The sequence below is a fragment of the Triticum aestivum genome, chromosome 5B (assembly GCF_018294505.1).
Source record: "Triticum aestivum cultivar Chinese Spring chromosome 5B, IWGSC CS RefSeq v2.1, whole genome shotgun sequence".
In the NCBI taxonomy this organism is placed as follows: domain Eukaryota; kingdom Viridiplantae; phylum Streptophyta; class Magnoliopsida; order Poales; family Poaceae; genus Triticum; species Triticum aestivum.
This window is the reverse complement of record NC_057807.1, coordinates 107,098,879-107,118,138: the sequence shown is the minus strand read 5'-3', so window position 1 is coordinate 107,118,138 and position 19,260 is coordinate 107,098,879.

Sequence of the window (19,260 nt, the reverse complement as noted above, 5' to 3'; positions counted from 1 at the left end):
TAATTCTGAAATATTTTGTGGAGCATTGTTTTAATTCTTTTAGCTCCTAAAAATATTGTCAGAAGCAAAATAAATTGAATTGGTTTCAAAACCAAATTCAAAACAAACCTGCAAAATAGAAAACAGAGTTAAAACAAAACAGAGAAAAAAAATAAAAGGAGTGAAGTCTACCCGGCCTCACCCGTGCAGCCCACCAGAGCCGGCCCAGCTCCTGTGCTAGTCCAGCACTGTGCGGCCCAGCCCACCCCGGTCGCCACCGTCTTCAACCTCCTGCCAGTAGGCAGGAGGGCGTGTGCCCGACGCGCGCGCGCACGCTCCGGCCACCTCCTGCTTACCCGCTCGCCGCTGGAGGCACCCGAGGGCGCCACGCACTCCCCCTCGCCCCCTGCACCTTCCCTCTCTTCCCCTGGACCCCGTTCCCTCCTCTGCTTCCCTCTCGCGCACACCACCGAGCGGAGCTCGCCGTCTTCGTCGCCGTAACCATGGCCACCAGCCCTCCCTCGCCCATCCAGCGTGCTTGAGAGCTCCGTCACGACATCTTCGACCTCCCCACCAAGCCATGGAACTACGGACGCGCCACAACGTCGCCGGCATCGCCGTTTCCATCGCCGGCCGCCGAGGATCTTCATCGTCAATTCACCACCATCGTCGCGTCCCCGAGCCGGCTAACCACCCCTACGGCACCGCTGTGAGCTCCCACGCCTCCCCTCCCTCTTTTCCCCTTCGATTGCGCCCTGTAGCCTCGATTCCACCGGAGCTGCGAGCTCGGCTCCGCCGGCGATGTCGCCGCCGTCGTTGCAGGTCACCGAACTCGCGTCCGAGCACGACCTCGAGCTCGTGGATCTCCCAGGAGCCCGCCCAGCCTCTCAGCTCGCTCGCTCGCCAAGCGTAGCCCCGTGCCCGTGCTGGCCCGAACTCCGGTCGCCGCCGCGGGCCCCGCTCCGGTGAGCTCGAGCCACCCCAGCCCCTGCCGGTTGCACAGATGGATGCGGGCGACTCCCCGCTACGCGTAGAGCCCCTCAGTCGCCGATATGGTCGCCGAAGGAGCGTTTCCGACGCCCTCCGCCGTTGCTGGCGTCGCCGGCGACAAGCCGCGGGTCAACTCCGGCGGGTTTGACCCGGGGTTTGACCCCCTGACGTGTGGGCCCAGGCGCCTGCTTAGTTAGTGCTAAGTTAGTTAGTGTTAACTAACTTAGTTAATTAGGTAGGCCACTGACATGCGGGCCCCGCCCGGCTAACTAAGTTAGTTAGGGCTAACTAACCTGGTTAGTTGACTGAGACACTGACGTGTGGACCCCACACGTCAGGTTTGACCTGGGGCGCTCGGTTGACCCTGCTGACGTCACTATTACGTCATGCTGACGCAGTATTTGTTCTGGAATTTAAATAAAATCCTAAATGATTTATAAATTTCAGAAAATAGCTAAAACTTCAATAAATCATAGAAAATTAACCGTAACTCCAAATTTAATAAATTATATATGAAAAATTATCAGAAAAATTCAAGGAATCCATCTATACCATTTTCATGCATGTTAGAGCAACTTATAGGTGCTGTTTAGCACAAATCAAATAAAGGGCATTTAAATAATCACATATGGAGTTTGAATTTGAATCTTGTATTCAAACCAACTCCATTTAACATGCTGCTAGTTGCATTAGCTCAAAACACATTCATATTGCCATGTCATAGCATGCATCATACTGTGCATTGCATTGATCGTGTTTCTTCTGTGTTTGCCGGTGCTGTTCCCCCTCGGTAGACGTTGTACCGATGATGTGATCGTTGACACTGATGAAGACTCAATGTTATCTTCAGAAGTGCCAGGCAAGCAAAACCCCCTTGTTCATTCCGATACAATCCTATCCTCTCGCTCCTGCTCTCTTTTACTGCATTAGGACAACACCGATTCAACTGTTACATGCTGCGGTAGTTGAACCCCTTTATCCTTTGCATGACCTGTCATTGCCACAGTAAATAGATGAAACCCACTAGCATGAGTAGGAGTTGTTTGAGCCCTGTTGTGCCTACTCATTCATGCTTGTTTGTCATGCCTGCTACTGCTTAGAGTTGAGTCAGGTCTGATTCATCGGGGATGAATCAGAGGCGTGTGAACATGTCCTACTGTGTGTGAGCTAAGTGTGTGAACACGATTTGGTAAAGGTAGCGGTGAGAGGCCATGTAGGAGTACATGGTGGGTTGTCTCATTGTAGCCGTCCTTAGGAACTGAGTTCTGTGTTTGTGATCCATGATTCAGCTACTACCATGCATTGGGCCCTGAAATATGACCCCGCTCGACTTCTTATTCACCCTAGTCCTCTGTCCAGGAGTTGCAAGTAGTTTCTGGTGTTTGTAGCTTACTGGAGGCCGTGGACAGCGCTGACCGTAGGGGTGGGCTGTGATGCGGTAGGTACGTGGCACGGTGTACCGGATGCCCGTTAGGTATCTCGGGAACCCTGTTCACATCGTTTGGGGCTGTGAGCGAAACTCCGGCCGGATCTCCTCATGGATGGAACCCGAATAGGCGATAAACCTGGACTAGAGACTTGAGTGTTTAGGCAGGCCGTGGCCGACACCCACGTTGGGCTTCCGCTTGAAGGTTGCCGAGTACATGTCGTGTAAACGGCGGTAAGTGGTGAGAGCGTGTGTGAAGAAGTACACCCCTGCAGGGTTAACCTAATCTATTCGAATAGCCGTGTCCACGGAAAAGGACCTCTGGGTTGCTTATATCAGTTCATAGACAAGTGAAAGTGGATACTCTAAAATACGCAAGATAAGCGTGAGTGCTATGGATGGCGTTCTCGTAGGGAGACGGGAGCGATTCCATAGTGGTGTATTGATATGGTGAATATGTGGACTCGTGTGCGCCACCTCAAAGAGTTACATTGCAGTCGTAGTGTAGGATAGCCACCGAGTCAGAGCTGGCTTGCTGCAGTTAAACCCCACCACCCCTTTGTTGATAATGATGCATATGTAGATAGATCTGATGTAAGTCTTGCTGGGTACATTTGTACTCACGTTTGCCTATTTTATGTTTTTGCAGAGAGACTTCGGTCTCGCTAGTAGTTTCACGTGGACTTCGACGTTTAGCTTGATACCTCAGCTACGATCTTGTGCCCTCGGCAGGATCTGATAGATAGTCAGGCTTCTCAGCCTTTTTCATTTATAGATGTCTGTACTCAGACATGATAGCTTCCGCTTGTGCTTTGACTTGTATGCTCTGAGTGTTGGGTCATGAGACCCATGTTTGTAATATCTCGCTCCTCGGAGCCTAATGAATAAAGTACTTGTGTCGTAGAGTCATGTTGTGATGCTTCGTTGTATTTGCACATATCGAGCATATTGTGTGTGTGATTGAAATGCTTGGTATGTGTGGGATCTGACTATCTAGTTGTTTATCTTTAGTAGCCTCTCTTACCGGGAAATGTCTCCTAGTGTTACCGCTGAGCCATGGTAGCTTGCTACTGCTCTGGAACACTTAGGCTGGCCGGCATGTGTCCTTCTTCGTTCCTGTGTCTGTCCCTTCGGGGAAATGTCACGCTTTGAGTACCGGAGTCCTGTTAGCCCGCTACAGCCCGGTTTACCGGAGTCCTGTTAGCCCAGTGTTACAGCCCGGACCCACTTGCTGATGACCGACACGTTCGAAGCTGGGTCATGGATGCCTGTCCCTGTAAGTCTGTGCCACTTTGGGTTTACGACTAGTCATGTCAGCCCGGGCTCTTTATCATATGGATGCTAGCGACACTATCATATACGTGAGCCAAAAGGCGCAAACGGTCCCGGGCAAAGGTAAGGCGACACCCGTGGGAACACCGTGCGTGAGGCCGCAAAGTGATATGAAGTGTTACCGGCTAGATCGATGTGACATCGAGTCGGGGTCCTGACAGCGTTGGTATCAGAGCTTGACTGCCTGTAGGATTACCAAGCCAAACTGGTCGAAGTTGAGTCTAGAAATTCTTTAGTTATATAAGGGAATTGATTGTGGGATGGAACGTAAGGCTCTTTTTACTCCTTATACTTCATGACCTTCTGATCTGAGTCATCATCTTCTCTTCTACGGGGATTAAGAACTAGGCTATCTCTTCTTTCTATTAGGATCACGTGTTACTAATCAGTAGACTTATAAGATTGTTGGATTTAAGTCTCAGTTCAGTTCCTACTACTTCCGTATGTTAACTGTTGATCTCGGAACCTTGATATTGTGCTTCTGAGTGGTTATGCCACCATTTTGTGAATGTCTCAAATCTTTTCTGAGCATTTACAGCCGTTATGCTGTCCGAGTCATCCCAGGTTTCTAAATAGTCTGATGCATTTGCAAAATCCTTTCCCTCTGGTCTCGATGTTCCTTTATGCCAGCTCAATCACACTAATTGTTGAGTTGAGGTATTCTATTGCCTTGACATTATGTTGGAGTTACTATAATGACCTTAGGTGTCTCAAGGGATCATCTAGTAGCCTAGCCATGATTTATGCTCCAGTGTGATGACTCTGGCCGTCATTATCGAAAGCATCCCGTGATGCCATCTAGTAGTAGGTATTCTATCCCTGGGTTTTGAACCCGAGATTCACCCTGCTTGCTTCATGTTGATAGTTTTGCTCGTTCCTTTAGGTTATCAGTAACCTTTGCATTAGTCCTTGATGTTCGTGGTATTCCTTTCTTCCAAATACTATGAACCGCTTATGGCAGATGTTCCTCGCTGATCGAAAGATCACAATCAGAGTGCTCTCAATGGGTTCTCGATTCTACATTGTGACTCTGCCAGTTCTACCTTTCTGCATGGGTTATCCGGAAGAAATATGTGGAATTCGTTCGACATGCTAAACCATGCATCCACAACTCAGAAAATCGCATGTTCCTTTGAGTTGCTCTCTTTAGTTGCATTCTGACCCTCGTCTATCAATTGATAGTCAAGAGTATGCATGCATTCGTTTATCGATGCCTACTCTTGTGGTCCGTCAAGCCATTCTATCGCAGAATGACTAGGAGAAACAAACTCCAGTACCTCATCCATATCTAGGATTGGGTCAAAGTAGTTGTATTCCGCAGATCAAATGCCAATCCAGCTTTTGTTTTGTTCTATCTTGGAGTATTACCATCTTTAAATCGGGATTGTTATAGGAATTGCACCCCATCCTATGAACTCCTGGTACAGTGATACTTCTTGTCGTCATTAGTCATTCCTCGGTCTTCGTGTTGATGCAACCGGAATACCGACAAATGAATTGTGATGTGTGAAATCAATACTCCCAGCAACCTCGTTGCTTGGTAGTTAAAGGATAATAATTTCATTCTTAGTATGTTGGTTTTCGAATCATCATTCTAAGGTTGATCATGCTACCTAGTCCTTGTTCTCAGTGCCCTCCTCGATCGATGGGTTAGGATTATTTCAAATTCTTGCTCTATTGATCATATCGTCTTGCCCTGAAAAGCAAGATTGTTCTCGAGCTTAGTAACATACCGGTGGCTCGTGATTTTCTGAATATCTTCTCAGAAGTATTACCAGGTTGTCACCTGACCGCTATGTTGAGCTCGTGATCAAGTTGGTTTCTTGTGAACCACCTTCTCTCCAAGAATCGGTGTTAGATATCCCTGAGCTAGTTGGTTAAGCTAAACAATAACTTGGAGGGTTGGAAGATAAAAGCTTGCCTGACTTAGTTCGTTCCAAAGGGATATTCTTGTGTAGTGTGTATTGAAGAAAGATGATATCTTCATCGATTGGTCCCTGTGATCAGTTGCTGGACCTATTGTCTTATCAATCCTTTGATTTGAGTGTGGGCTATCGTCAAATCAAGTCAGAACCAACAATGTTCGTAATGTTGTCTTACTCGTGGTTGATCCCTCGAGCATACACCATTATATCTTTGGGGCTGACCAATGCTATCACCGTGTTCACACGATGGTGGAAGTCCAGTGATATGGAAATTCTGATGAGTTGTTGTTGAGCCCATTGACAACATTCTTATCTCCTCCATGATGTTGTTGAACATTAAGTTAGTGTTGGAAACTTTTGAAAGCATTTACTTCATGCCCCGTTCATGAAGTATATGTTTGGATAAAAGAAGTGACTTCCTTTGATTCACGTGCATTTGATGTAAGTTGCCGACGTGAATTCGAGAAAGCATGTTTTTGCCTCCTTTGGAATCATCCCAAATCAGTCATGCACACGTGCGAAGTATTCTGTGGTCTGGAGATTTGCAACCTCCATGCTATATGTATATCCTAGCACACCAAGCCACTGATTGAGTTGTTCAAAGATAAAGGAGTCTGTCCAAGGTGAACTCTTTGGATTTCCACGCGTGGAGACTTCGATGTCCTTAATGATGGTTTCCCCTCCTGAACTCGGTAGTGTTTTATTATAAGACTACCACGTGGTCATGTTTGTCTGGGACAGCGTGTTCACATGTTGTAGCAGAACCAGCTCATGTTTTGGAGCTTACTATCGTAGCTCACTCCCCGAGAATCCCGCAACTTTATCTCGTTGATTTGCGTTGCAAACTTTCATTTTTCTTTCTAGACTTGATGAGTCTGGGATATCCTGACACCAACCAGATCTGAATCTCAGGCAGATGTGATGGTTGGAACATTTCCCAAGAACTATAATATCGGTCTCTCGATAACCGGTAAGGTGGATGTCGTGGCCAACACACCCATCCGGTAGACCTATTATTATAGTATCTTATTTGATGGAATTGGCCACCTCCCCATAGGGATTTCGTAGGATTTACTCCCTAGTTGCCCCTATGGATCTTTGTGTTCCCGAAGTCCGACCTTTACTTGATGTTCTAGATACCAAACCATTTCAATGAATGGGATACACTAGCACATCAAGGAGAACATTAGAAGCGGAGTGCTAAATGTCTCTCGGTCGATCATCCAGATTTCGTTTCCCTTGGCCTCGCTAAGGTGAAATCTGAGAAGGTGTTATCTTCCTTTGCATCTACCTCCTCCATCACCATTCATCATGGTAGTAAGTTGTGTTACCGGACCCTTGACGCGGTTGCTGATAAAACCTTGATGATTGTGGAAATGCTCAAGTTCTTGAGAGCACGCACAAGCGCTACGTCTTATCACCGGCACTAACCGGGATTGCTCCTAGTCCCTTCGGTTATGCTATAACCACTCCAACAGTGAATTCACTCTCTATTGTTGGGTTCTTCCCCAGTTACCAGAATCGTTCCCAGCATTTGCATTTTGTTCCCAGCTTGCACCACCAATGTCCCTTCCATTTCCGGTGATAAGCAAAATTCATCCATTACGTTGTCTTCAACAAGGTAATCCACATCATCCAAGTTTGAGTATGCCATTCTACCGAACCCCTCTAAATGATCGATTATGATTTGCCTTAAGCTGGTATAAAGAGTTTCAATGATCTCTGAATCAAAGGTAATTCTTTTGCCACTTAAGGGGAGATATCTACGAGTCACGGTTCCGAAGGTGTCTCGTTGTGGTATCATGGCAACTCAACTCCTCGCTACATTGACAACCGTTTACCACCTTCTTAAGCGTGGAATCGTTGTCTACCTAGTAAACCTTCATCATCTGTTCCACTCCATTTCTTTAAATCTGTGCTTCGTCTCCCAGCTCAAGAGATGTTGCTATGTCTCATTCCGTGAGTTGTTCGATCTTCGAGAAGATCGACCCTTCTAGAGTCTCTTTCCCTCCAGGTCATGTTGGCAGGATTTCTCAGAGCAAGACGACAAGACAAAGATGGTGATCGAATCAACGTTTCTATGAAGTGCAACCTGGATTGTGAAGATTATACTAGTTGCGTTTACCTTTCACCTTACCCTACGCTTGAATCTCGAGACGAGATTCTTGTTTAGTGGGGGTGAGTTGTCACATCCCTAGCTTCTGGTAATGCACTAGGCTAGACCTCTTGCTGCATCATGTTTAAATTCAAATGAAATTTGAATTGAGGAATTTTCAAAAGCCTCAGAAACCTCTAAAAATAACCAACAATTAAATCTTCTCAAATGTGTCCAAGAAAATGTTCCTGATATCCTCTGGAAATATTGGCAAGAGGTAAAATCCAAACCAATATTTTTGGTGTCTCAGAAACATTTAATTTGGGCATTTGAATTAAATCAATAATTATTTGAATTGGATTTATATCTACTATTAAATAAATATAGGTCCAATAATTCTGAAATATTTTGTGGAGCATTGTTTTAATTCTTTTAGCTCCTAAAAATATTGTCAGAAGCAAAATAAATTGAATTGGTTTCAAAACCAAATTCAAAACAAACCTGCAAAATAGAAAACAGAGTTAAAACAAATCAGAGAGAAAAAAAATAAAAGGAGTGAAGTCTACCCGGCCTCACCCGTGCAGCCCACCAGAGCCGGCCCAGCTCCTGTGCTGGTCCAGCACTGTGCGGCCCAGCCCACCCCGGTCGCCACCGTCTTCAACCTCCTACCAGTAGGCAGGAGGGCGTGTGCCCGACGCGCGCGCGCACGCTCCGGCCACCTCCTGCTTACCCGCTCGCTGCTGGAGGCACCCGAGGGCGCCACGCACTCCCCCTCGCCCCCTGCACCTTCCCTCTCTTCCCCTGGACCCCGTTCCCTCCTCTGCTTCCCTCCCGCGCACACCACCGAGCGGAGCTCGCCGTCTTCGTCGCCGTAACCATGGCCACCAGCCCTCCCTCGCCCATCCAGCGTGCTTGAGAGCTCCCTCACGACATCTTCGACCTCCCCACCAAGCCATGGAACTACGGACACGCCACAACATCGCCGGCATCGCCGTTTCCATCGCCGGCCGCCGAGGATCTTCATCGTCAATTCACCACCATCGTCGCGTCCCCGAGCCGGCTAACCACCCCTACGGCACCGCTGTGAGCTCCCACGCCTCCCCTCCCTCTTTTCCCCTTCGATTGCGCCCTGTAGCCTCGATTCCACCGGAGCCGCGAGCTCGGCTCCGCCGGCGATGTCGCCGCCGTCGTTGCAGGTCACCGAACTCGCGTCCGAGCACGACCTTGAGCTCGTGGATCTCCCAGGAGCCCGCCCAGCCTCTCAGCTCGCTCGCTCGCCAAGCGTAGCCCCGTGCCCGTGCTGGCCCGAACTCCGGTCGCCGCCGCGGGCCCCGCTCCGGTGAGCTCGAGCCACCCCAGCCCCTGCCGGTTGCACAGATGGATGCGGGCGACTCCCCGCTACGCGTAGAGCCCCTCAGTCGCCGATTTGGTCGCCGAAGGAGCGTTTCCGACGCCCTCCGCCGTTGCTGGCGTCGCCGGCGACAAGCCGCGGGTCAACTCCGGCGGGTTTGACCCGGGGTTTGACCCCCTGACGTGTGGGCCCAGGCGCCTGCTTAGTTAGTGCTAAGTTAGTTAGTGTTAACTAACTTAGTTAATTAGGTAGGCCACTGACATGCGGGCCCCGCCCGGCTAACTAAGTTAGTTAGGGCTAACTAACCTGGTTAGTTGACTGAGACACTGACGTGTGGACCCCACACATCAGGTTTGACCTGGGGCGCTCGGTTGACCCTGCTGACGTCACTATTACGTCATGCTGACGCAGTATTTGTTCTGGAATTTAAATAAAATCCTAAATGATTTATAAATTTCAGAAAATAGCTAAAACTTCAATAAATCATAGAAAATTAACCGTAACTCCAAATTTAATAAATTATATATGAAAAATTATCAGAAAAATTCGAGGAATCCATCTGTACCATTTTCATGCATGTTAGAGCAACTTATAGGTGCTGTTTAGCACAAATCAAATAAAGGGCATTTAAATAATCACATATGGAGTTTGAATTTGAATCTTGTATTCAAACCAACTCCATTTAACATGCTGCTAGTTGCATTAGCTCAAAACACATTCATATTGCCATGTCATAGCATGCATCATACTGTGCATTGCATTGATCGTGTTTCTTCTGTGTTTGCCGGTGCTGTTCCCCCTCGGTAGACGTTGTACCGATGATGTGATCGTTGACACTGATGAAGACTCAATGTTATCTTCAGAAGTGCCAGGCAAGCAAAACCCCCTTGTTCATTCCGATACAATCCTATCCTCTCGCTCCTGCTCTCTTTTACTGCATTAGGACAACACCGATTCAACTGTTACATGCTGCGGTAGTTGAACCCCTTTATCCTTTGCATGACCTGTCATTGCCACAGTAAATAGATGAAACCCACTAGCATGAGTAGGAGTTGTTTGAGCCCTATTGTGCCTACTCATTCATGCTTGTTTGTCATGCCTGCTACTGCTTAGAGTTGAGTCAGGTCTGATTCATCGGGGATGAATCAGAGGCGTGTGAACATGTCCTACTGTGTGTGAGCTAAGTATGTGAACACGATTTGGTAAAGGTAGCGGTGAGAGGCCATGTAGGAGTACATGGTGGGTTGTCTCATTGTAGCCGTCCTCAGGAACTGAGTTCTGTGTTTGTGATCCATGATTCAGCTACTACCATGCATTGGGCCCTGAAATATGACCCCGCTCGACTTCTTATTCACCCTAGTCCTCTGTCCAGGAGTTGCAAGTAGTTTCTAGTGTTTGTAGCTTACTGGAGGCCGTGGACAGCGCTAACCGTAGGGGTGGGCTGTGATGCGGTAGGTACGTGGCACGGTGTACCGGATGCCCGTTAGGTATCTCGGGAACCCTGTTCACATCGTTTGGGGCTGTGAGCGAAACTCCGGCCGGATCTCCTCATGGATGGAACCCGAATAGGCGATAAACCTGGACTAGAGACTTGAGTGTTTAGGCAGGCCGTGGCCGACACCCACGTTGGGCTTCCGCTTGAAGGTTGCCGAGTACATGTCGTGTAAACGGCGGTAAGTGGTGAGAGCGTGTGTGAAGAAGTACACCCCTGCAGGGTTAACCTAATCTATTCGAATAGCCGTGTCCACGGAAAAGGACCTCTGGGTTGCTTATATCAGTTCATAGACAAGTGAAAGTGGATACTCTAAAATACGCAAGATAAGCGTGAGTGCTATGGATGGCGTTCTCGTAGGGAGACGGGAGCGATTCCATAGTGGTGTATTGATATGGTGAATATGTGGACTCGTGTGCGCCACCTCAAAGAGTTACATTGCAGTCGTAGTGTAGGATAGCCACCGAGTCAGAGCTGGCTTGCTGCAGTTAAACCCCACCACCCCTTTGTTGATAATGATGCATATGTAGATAGATCTGATGTAAGTCTTGCTGGGTACATTTGTACTCACGTTTGCCTATTTTATGTTTTTGCAGAGAGACTTCGGTCTCGCTAGTAGTTTCACGTGGACTTCGACGTTTAGCTTGATACCTCAGCTACGATCTTGTGCCCTCGGCAGGATCTGATAGATAGTCAGGCTTCTCAGCCTTTTTCATTTATAGATGTCTGTACTCAGACATGATAGCTTCCGCTTGTGCTTTGACTTGTATGCTCTGAGTGTTGGGTCATGAGACCCATGTTTGTAATATCTCGCTCCTCGGAGCCTAATGAATAAAGTACTTGTGTCGTAGAGTCATGTTGTGATGCTTCGTTGTATTTGCACATATCGAGCATATTGTGTGTGTGATTGAAATGCTTGGTATGTGTGGGATCTGACTATCTAGTTGTTTATCTTTAGTAGCCTCTCTTACCGGGAAATGTCTCCTAGTGTTACCGCTGAGCCATGGTAGCTTGCTACTGCTCTGGAACACTTAGGCTGGCCGGCATGTGTCCTTCTTCGTTCCTGTGTCTGTCCCTTCGGGGAAATGTCACGCTTTGAGTACCGGAGTCCTGTTAGCCCGCTACAGCCCGGTTTACCGGAGTCCTGCTAGCCCAGTGTTACAGCCCGGACCCACTTGCTGATGACCGACACGTTCGAAGCTGGGTCATGGATGCCTGTCCCTGTAAGTCTGTGCCACTTTGGGTTTACGACTAGTCATGTCAGCCCGGGCTCTTTATCATATGGATGCTAGCGACACTATCATATACGTGAGCCAAAAGGCGCAAACGGTCCCGGGCAAAGGTAAGGCGACACCCGTGGGAACACCGTGCGTGAGGCCGCAAAGTGATATGAAGTGTTACCGGCTAGATCGATGTGACATCGAGTCGGGGTCCTGACAGAAAGTCTCACATCGACGCGGCTAATCAATGGGCTATGGAGATGCCCATCAATTGATGTCAATGCGAGGAGTAGGGATTGCCATGCAACAGATGCACTAGAGCTATAAGTGTATGAAAGCTCAAACTGAAACTAAGTGGGTGTGCATCCAACTTGCTTGCTCATGAAGACCTAGGGCATTTGAGGAAGCCCATCGTTGGAATATAGAAGCCAAGTTCTATAATGGAAATCCCCACTAGTATATGACAGTGATAACATAGGAGACTCTCTATATGAAGAACATGGTGCTAATTTAAAGCACAAGTGTGGTGAAAGGATAGTAACATTCCCCCTTTTTTTCTTTTTTTCTTTTTTTGGGCGGGCTTCTTTGGCCCCTTTTTTTTATTTAGGCTTTTTTGGCCTCTCTTTATTTTTTTATTTTTTATTTTTTATGAGGCAATGCTCTATAATGATGATCATCACACTTTATTTACTTACAACTCAATATTACAACTCGATACTAGAACAAAGATATGACTCTATATGAATGCCTTCGGCGATGTACCGGGATGTGCAATGATCTAGCGTAGCAATGACATCAAAAAATGGACAAGCCATGAAAACATCGTGCTAGCTATCTTACAATCATGCAAAGCAATATGACAATGAATCCTCAAGTCATGTATATGATGATGATGGAAGTTGCATGGCATATATCTCGGAATGGCTATGGAAATGCCATAATAGGTAGGTATGGTGGCTGTTTTGAGGAAGATATAAGGAGGCTTATGTGTGATAGAGCATATCATATCACGGGGTTTGGATGCACCGGCGAAGTTTGCACCAACTCTCGAGGTGAGAAAGAGCAATGCACGGTACCGAAGAGGCTAGCAATGATGGAAACGTAAAAGTGCGTATAATCCACGGATTCAACATTAGTCATAAAGAACTCACATACTTATTGCAAAAATTTATTATCCCTTGAAACAAAGTACTACGCGCATGCTCCTAGGGGGGGGGGTAGGAGTTAACCATCGCGTGCCCTCGACCTTCACGCAAATATAAACAATCAAAATACAATGCGCGCCAATTTGGTTACATAGTTTATAGACCATACGTGCATGCTTCAGGAATCACAAACCTTAACACCAACATCCTTACTAAACACAACCATCTACTAGTACCTCCCACATATTATCATCACTATATTGCAAAACTATTTCAAGGAATCAAACATATCATATTTAGTGATCCACAAGTTTTATGTAGGATTTTATGACTAACCATGTGAATGACCAATTCCTGTCATCTCTCTAAATAGATATAAGTGAAGCAAGAGAGTTTAATTCTTTCTACAAAAGATATGCCCACGCTCTAACAAGTATAAGTGAAGCAAGAGAGTTTAATTCTTTCTACAAAAGATATGCCCACGCTCTAACAAGTATAAGTGAAGCAAAAGAGCATTCTACAAATGGCGGTTTTCTATGTGAAGAGAACCAGGCAATCCAGACTCTCTAAAACTTCCGGGTTGTCTCCTGGCAGCGCTTTCTTTAAAGCCATTAAGCTAGGCATATAGTGCTAAAGTAATGGATCCACCCGGATCCCAATGTATATCAAAGCCAATTTTAATTAACAATGATTTGTAATTTAGTAGTGAGCACAAAGTAACATATATCATGCAACAACGAAGTATAACTCTCTTCCTATGCATCGGCATGTCATAAAAGAACAATTCATGCACACATAGTAAAGGCCAATGCATAGTATAAGCAGTTTCTTGCAATTTTATCATATTGGAAACATAAAGAGGCAGAGATGTAGTTCCTCTCTCATAATAATTGCAAGTAGGAGCAGCAAGCACACGCACATTACATTCATCAAAAGTATCATGTGCAATGGTAAAAGGCAACCCATCAATATAATCCTTAATAAGCAAAAACTTCTCCGATATAGTGTAGTTGGGAGAATTCAAAAAGATAATAGAACTATCATGTGTGGGTGCAATAGCAACAATTTCATGTTTAACATAAGGAACTATAGCAAGTTCATCTCCATAAGCATCATTCATATTGGCATCTTGGTGATGTCTACTACACAACCTTCTTCTTGTAGACATTGTTGGGCCTCCAAGTGCAGAGGTTTGTAGGACAGTAGCAAATTTCCCTCAAGTGGATGACCTAAGGTTTATCAATCCGTGGGAGGCGTAGAATGAAGATGGTCTCTCTCAAGCAACCCTGCAACCAAATAACAAAGAGTCTCTTGTGTCCCCAAAACACCCAATACAATGGTAAATTGTATAGGTGCACTAGTTCGGCGAAGAGATGGAGATACAAGTGCAATATGGATGGTAGATATAAGTTTTAGTAATCTGAAAATATAAAAACAGCAAGGTAACTAATGATAAAAGTGAGCGTAAACGATATTGCAATGGTAGGAAACAAGGCATAGGGTTCATACTTTCACTAGTGCAAGTTCTCTCAACAATAATAACATAGATAGATCATATAGCAATCCCTCAACATGCAACAAAGAGTCACTCCAAAGCCACTAATAGCGGAGAACAAACGAAGAGATTATGGTAGGGTACGATACCACCTCAAAGTTATTCTTTCGGATCAATCTATTCAAGAGTTTGTACTAGAATAACACCTTAAGACACAAATCAACCAAAACCTTAATGTCACCTAGATACTCCATTGTCACCTCAAGTATCCGTGGGCATGATTATACGATATGCATCACACAATCTCAGATTCATCTATCCAAACAACACAAAGTACTTCAAGGAGTGCCCCAAAGTTTCTACTAGAGAGTCAAGACGAAAACATGTGCCAACCCCTATGCATAGGTTCATGGGCGGAACCCGCAAGTTGATCACCAAAACATACATCAAGTGGATCACGTGATATTCCATTGTCACCACAGATAAACACGGCAAGACATACATCAAGTGTCCTCAAATCCTTAAAGACTCAATCTGATAAGATAACTTCAAGAGGAAAACACAATTCATCACAAGAGAGTAGAGGGGGAGAAACATCATAAGATCCAACTATAATAGCAAAGCTCGCGATACATCAAGATCGTGCCATAGAGAGAACATGAGAGAGAGAGAGATCAAACACATAGCTACTGGTACATACCCTCAGCCCTGAGGGTAAACTACTCCCTCCTCGTCATGGAGAGCGCCGGGATGATGAAGATGGCCACCGGTGAGGGATTCCCCCTCCGGCAGGGTGCCGAAACGGGCTCCCGAGAGGTTTTTAGTGGCTACAGAGGCTTGCGGCGGCGGAACTCCCGATCTATCTTTGTCTTTGATGTTTTTAGGGTACGTGGACTTATATAGGCGAAAGAAGTCGGTCGGGGGAGCCTCGAGGGGCCCAAGAGACAGGGGCGCGCCCTCCTATCTCCTGGCTTCCTTGAACCTTCCCTGGCTTGAACTCCAAGTCTCCCGGATCATATCCTTTCCGAAAATCATGCTCATGAAGGTTTCATTCCGTTTGGACTCCGTTTGATATTCCTTTTCTTCGAAATACTGAAACAGGCAATAAAACAGCAATATGGGCTGGGCCTCCGGTTAATAGGTTAGTCCCAAAAGTAATATAAAAGTGTATAATAAAGCCCATAATCATTCAAAACAGATAATAAAATAGCATGAATGCTTCATAAATTATAGATACGTTGGAGACGTATCATCATCCCCAAGCTTAATTCCTACTCGTCCTCAAGTAGGTAAATGATAAAAGAAAGAATTTATGAAGTGTGAATGCTAGAAGGTGCACAAGTTTGATCAATGATAATTTCAATCACCTTTTCTAGCATGATTATATGTCATAACAGTAGTTCATCTCATAAAACTTCTCACGAACAAGTAACAAACTATTCACATGTTAAATCATAGACCATAAACTTTCTTGAAAACTAGCAAACTATGTTCTCAGTCATCAAACAATTGCAATTCATCCTATTTTCAGGAAGGGTCTATGTCAGAGCTTTGATTTAGCAAACTTCACATACTCAACTATCATATAGTCTTCCACAATTGCTAACACTCATGCAATACTAATGGTTATGGAGTTTTAATCGGACACTGAGAAATATAGGGGCTTATAGTGTTGCCTCCCAACGTATTCACCTTTTGGTGATGTCAACAATAATAGTTCATGCTAACTTACATCCAATTGGATATATATATTTCCAACATGAGGTGCTTTCCAAAGGATAAAATGAAAAAGGGAAAGGTGAAGATCACCTTGACTCTTGCATAAAGTAAAAGACATAAAGTAAAAGATAGGCCCTTCGCAGAGGGAAGCAGAGGTTGTCATGCGCTTTTAGGGTTGGATGCACAAAATCTTAATGCAAAAGAACGTCACTTTATATTGCCACTTGTATATGGACCTTTATTGTGCATTTCATCGCTTTTATTGCTTCCATAACAAGATCGTATAAAGCTTATTTTCTTCACACTAATAGATCATACATATTTAGAGAGCAATTTTTATTGCTTGCACCGATGACAACTTACTTGAAGGATCTTACTCAATCCATAGGTAGGTATGGTGGACTCTCATGGCAAAACCGGGTTTAAGGATATTTGGAAGCACAAGTAGTATCTCTACTTGGTGCAAGGAATTTGGCTAGCATGAGGGGGAAAGGCAAGCTCAACATGTTTGAATGATCCATGACAATATACTTTAACTGAGATGTCGGAAAACATAACCCATTATGTTGTCTTCCTTGTCCAACATCAACTCTTTAACATGTCATACTTAATGAGTGCTCCCAATTATAAAAGATGTCTACGATAGTATATTTATATGTGAAATCTCTCTTCCTTCAATATTCTTTCATGAATTGTTCAAATGACCAATACAATGCTTGCTAACCTTCAATAAATTTACAACCTCTACTTCTTAGATGTGAAGTCATTACTCCCCATGGGATAAGAAAATGAGGCATATATTATTTCAGATTTATGACATTCAACTCATTCAACCATTTACTCATAGGATGTAAGTGAAGCACACGAGTAAATGAAAAACTACTCCAAAAAGATAAAAGTGAAGATCAATGAGTAGCTAAATAATTATGTAACTATGTGAAGACTCTCTCTCATTTAAGAATTTCAGAGCTTGGTATTTCATTCAAACAGCAAGCAAAACAAAATAAAATGACATTGCAAGGATAGCACAACTCATGTGAAGAAGCAAAAACTTAGGCTCAACCGATACTAACCGGTAGTTGTTGAAGAAGAAAGGTGGGATGCCTACCGGGGCATCCCCAAGCTTAGATGCTTGAGACTTCTTGAAATATTATCTTGGGGTGCCTTGGGCATCCCCAAGCTTGAACTTTTGTGTCTCCTTAATTCCTCTCATATCATGGTTTCTCTTTTTATCAAAAGCTTCATCCACAACAAACTCAACAAGAACTCATGAGATGGCTTAGTATAAACCAATGCAAAACCTTATCATTTTCTACTGTAACAAATCACTAAAATTATTATTCAACATTGCATACAAAATGCCTCTTCATATTTAATACTCCTATCCTCAAATAGAATCATTAAACAAGCAAACATATGCAAACAATGCAAACATAACAGCAATCTGCCAAAACAGTATAGCCTGTAAAGAATGCAAGAGTATCAATACTTCCCTAACTCCAAAAATTATGAGAAAAAATTCCCACTGTAGTAAATTTATCTGAGCTTATTATGCAACAGGTTTAAACATTATATCATTCTATGACTTTTCTAGGGAATTTTTGCAACAGCGGTAAACTTTCTGTTTTCAAACAGCAACATGTATACTAGCAAAATAAGCATGGTAAAGGCTATCCTTGACATTTTTATTGAAACTAAAGATGCCAAACATTATTCTAAATAACAGCAAGCAAATACTAACAAGAGAAAATGACGCTCCAAGCAAAACACATATCATGTGGTGAATAAAAATATAGCTCTAAGTAAAGTTACCGATGAACGAAGACGAAAGAGGGGATGCCATCCGGGGCATCCCCAAGCTTAGGCTCTTGGTTGTCCTTGAATATTACCTTGGGGTGCCTTGGGCATCCCCAAGCTTAGGCTCTTGCCACTCCTTATTCCATAGTCCATCGAATCCTTACCCAAAACTTGAAAACTTCACAACACAAAACTCAACAGAAAACTCGTAAGATATGCATCACACAATCTCAAATTCATCCAACCAACACAAAGTACTTCAAAGAGTGCCCCAAAGTTTCTACCAGAGAGTCAAGAAAACGTGTGCCAACCCCTATGCATAGGTTCATGGGCGGAACCGCAAGTTGGTCACCAAAACATACATCAAGTGGCACGTGATATCCCATTGTCACCACAGATAAACATGACAAGACATACATCAAGTGTTCTCAAATCATTAAAGACTCAATCCGACAAGATAACTTCAAAGGGAAAACTCAATCCATTACAATAGAGTAGAGGGGGAGAAACATCATAAGATCCAACTATAATAGCAAAGCTCGCGATACATCAAGATCGTGCCATAGAGAGAACACGAGAGAGAGAGAGAGAGAGAGAGAGAGAGAGAGATCAAACACATAGCTACTGGTACATACCCTCAGCCCCGAGGGTGAACTACTCCCTCCTCGTCATGGAGAGCGCCGGGATGATGAAGATGGCCACCGGTGATGGGTTCCCCCTCTGGCAGGGTGCCGGAACGGGCTCCTGAGAGGTTTTTGGTGGCTACATAGGCTTGCGGCGGCGGAACTCCCAATCTATCTTCTGTATCGATGTTTTTAGGGTACGTAGGCTTATATAGGCGAAAGAAGTCGGTCGGGGGAGCCTCGAGGGGCCCACGAGAGGGTAGGGCATGCCCCCCTGTCTCCTGGCCTCCTCGATGCTCTTCTGACGTGAACTCCAAGTCTCTCGGATCATATTATTCCTAAAAATCATGCTCCCAAAGGTTTCATTCCGTTTGGACTCCGTTTGATATTCCTTTTCTTCGAAATACTGAAATAGGCAATAAAACAGCAATATGGGCTGGGCCTCCGGTTAATAGGTTAGTCCCGAAAGTAATATAAAAGTGTATAATAAAGCCCATACTCATTCAAAACAGATAATAAAATAGCATGAATGCTTCATAAATTATAGATACGTTGGAGACGTATCATGTCACTTTATTCGTTAGTAAGAAATGTGATGAATTGTCAGCACTGATACTTTTATGTGCAAAACCTATCATCTGTCTGCTTGTTTATCTTTCAGAGTGAGGAAG